At 33.5% G+C, this 2,907-nt stretch overlaps 1 non-coding gene across 1 annotated transcript; it reads right to left on the reverse strand.

Annotated features, from left to right (window-relative positions):
• Nucleotides 1-814: 814 nt before the first annotated feature.
• LOC143672250 (U6 spliceosomal RNA) lies at nt 815-921 on the reverse strand. Its single transcript, XR_013169720.1, has one exon. It is a non-coding gene; the product is annotated as a U6 spliceosomal RNA (small nuclear RNA).
• Between the last annotated feature and the right edge of the window lie 1,986 nt (nt 922-2,907).

Here is a 2,907-nt window from a genome sequence, read left to right on the forward strand (position 1 = left end):
TAACAGCAGTGACAGTGGACATTTTTCTTATTCCTGATCTTAGAGGGAAAACTTCCAGTCTTTCTTCATTAAGTAGGTTAGCTGTGGGATTTTCAAATACAACCTTTATCATGTCGAAGATGTTTCCTTCTATTCATCATATTCTAAGTGTTTGCAACCAGTAGCACTGCATGAATTTGTTGAATGCCTTTTCTGCATCAATTTAAGATGATCATTTCTTTTATTTCCTTCATTGCGTTAATGTGGTGTATTACATTAACTGATTTTCTTATTTTTAATCAACTTTGCATAACAAGGATAAATCCCATTTGATAATGGTGTGTACTTTTTTTAATATGCTGTTGGATTTGGTTTGTTCATCTTATGTTGAGAATTTTTGCATCTATATTCCTAAGAGGTTTTGGTCTATATTATTATTTTCTTTTATCATCTTTACCTGGATTTGATTTGAGGTTGATGTTATCTTCTTAGAATGAATTAGGGAGTGTTCCCTCCACATCAATTTGTTGGAAGAGCTTGAGCTAAATTGGAGATAAGTCTTTTTGGAAAATTTGGTAGCATTCACTGTGAAGCTGTCTTATGCTGGTCTTTTTTATTTTGTTGGGAGGTTTTTTTGTGTGTTTTCCAAAAATATATTTATTTCAAAAAGCAAAAATCAGACAAATTTTATAGAATCAAAGAAAAATTTCAGAAACAAACCAGAGCTTGGATTCTGGTTTTAAAAAGTTAAGCATTAGTAATATCAGGAAGAAATATTTTTCTCTGCAAGAGGCAAAATATTCTGCTTGACTACACACAATTCTCTAAATCTTGTAAAATTATGGAATGCTTCATCAATTTGCATGTCATCCTTGTGCAGGGGCCATGCTAATCTTCTCTGTATCATTCTGATTATAGCGTATGTACTGCTGAAGTAAGCACTGTGGGGAGGTTTTGACTACTCTCTTTGGTGAGGTTTTCCATTTCGTCTTGAGTCAAGGTAGATAGGTTGTGTGTTTCCAAGTACTTGTCTATTTCATCTATGATATGTAATTTATTGGAGTACAATTTTCCCTAGTATCCTCTTGCCTTCAATTTTATTCAGTTGGGGAAATATTAATATCCCCTTTTTCAATTCTTATTTTCATTATGTATATGTCTGCTTTCTTTTTTTTTTTTCCTTTTTCAGACTAACTAGAGCTTGGAAAATATTATGTATCTTTTCAAAGAACCAAATTTTGGTTTTGTTAATTCTCTCTATTGCTTTTTGTTTTTTATTTTACTTATTTCTGCTCTATCTATTGTTGTTTCCTTCCTTCTACTTGCTGTGGGTTTAGTTTGTGCTCCTTTTTCTAGTTCACACAGTCTTGAGGTTTAGCTGTTTAATTTGAAATATTCTTTTTTAATGTAAGCATTCAAAACTGCCTTCACTGCATCCCATAAGTTTTCTTATATCGCATTTTAATTTTGATTCGCATCAAGTTATTCCCTAATTTCGGTTTTTATTTGCTTTTTAGTCATTGCTTGTTTAAGACTATGTTGTTTAATTTCCATATATTTGTTAGCTTTCCATTTCTTTCTCTCATTGGTTTTTAGCTTTGTGCCATCATGGTTGGAAATTATACATTGCATGATTTCAATATTTTTTAATTTATTGAGACTTGCTTTGTGACCTAAGATTTGATCTATTCTAGAGAAAAATACAGGTGCACTTGAGAAGAATAGGTAATTTTTGATGGTTGTTGAAGTGCTATATATATGTATGTTAGGTCTAGTTGATTTAGAGTATCATTCAAGTTTTGGAATTCTTTATTGATCCTCCATCTAGATGTTCTACCTATTATTGAGAGTAGTGTATTAAATTCTACTATTAATGGACAAATATCAATTTTACACATCACATGTATCAGTATTTGTTTCCTATGTATGGGGGCTGTTCTGTTCAATTCATGTATATTTATCATTGATACATATTTTTGTTGAGTTGTCCCCATTATCAGTATATAATAATCTTCCTTATCCCTTGTTTTGGCTTAACAAATGCTGCCAGAATGCAATATGCCTCAAATGGAACAACTTTTACAAAGGGCATTTATTAAGCTACAAATTTACAGTTCTAAGGTCATAAAAATGTCCAAACTAAGGCATCCATTGAAAGATACCTTGACTCAAGAAAGGCCAATATCTGTCAAATGGGAAAGCACATGGCTTGCATCTGCTTATCCTGATCCACAATTCTGTTTTTTCCAGTTTCTGATGCCAGTGGTTTCCTCTTTGAGCATCTATGGGCCTTCACTTAGCTCCTCTGGGACACAACTCTGGCTTCTGGCTTGCTTAGCATCCCATGAGAAGGCATATGGCAACAACTGCTGGGCCCTCCACCTCCAAACATATGTCTTAAGGCATCTGCTCTCTCTGTCAGCCTTCCAAGCACTTCCAAATGTCTGCATCTTTGTCGGCTCTAAAGCAACAGTGTTTTCTCCTAAATGTTGGTCCTTTTAAAGGATTTTAGTAATGTAATCAAGACACACCTTGAATAAGCAGAGTCACATCTACCTCTAATCAAAAGGTCACATGCACAATTGAGTGGGTCACTCTCCATGGAAACAATCTAACCAAGAGTTTTCATTCTTCAAGATTAAACCATGATTAAAGGACATGGGTTTTCTGGGGTACATAACAATTTCAACCCAGCACATTCTACAATCTGGCATCCAAAAAGATGTGTTCTTTCCATATAAAAAAGTACATTCATTCTATCACAATATCACACAGCATTAAACCATTTCAATAACAATACAAATACAATACAAAGTCAGAATCTTTACAAAATCTCATCAAATTCATTTACAGCCATGATTTGTTTTAAGGCAAAATTCTCCTCTAGTTTTGAACCTAAGAAATTCAGAACAAGTTGTCTGCTGCCAA

This window comes from Tamandua tetradactyla, chromosome X (assembly GCF_023851605.1).
Source record: "Tamandua tetradactyla isolate mTamTet1 chromosome X, mTamTet1.pri, whole genome shotgun sequence".
NCBI lineage: Eukaryota > Metazoa > Chordata > Mammalia > Pilosa > Myrmecophagidae > Tamandua > Tamandua tetradactyla.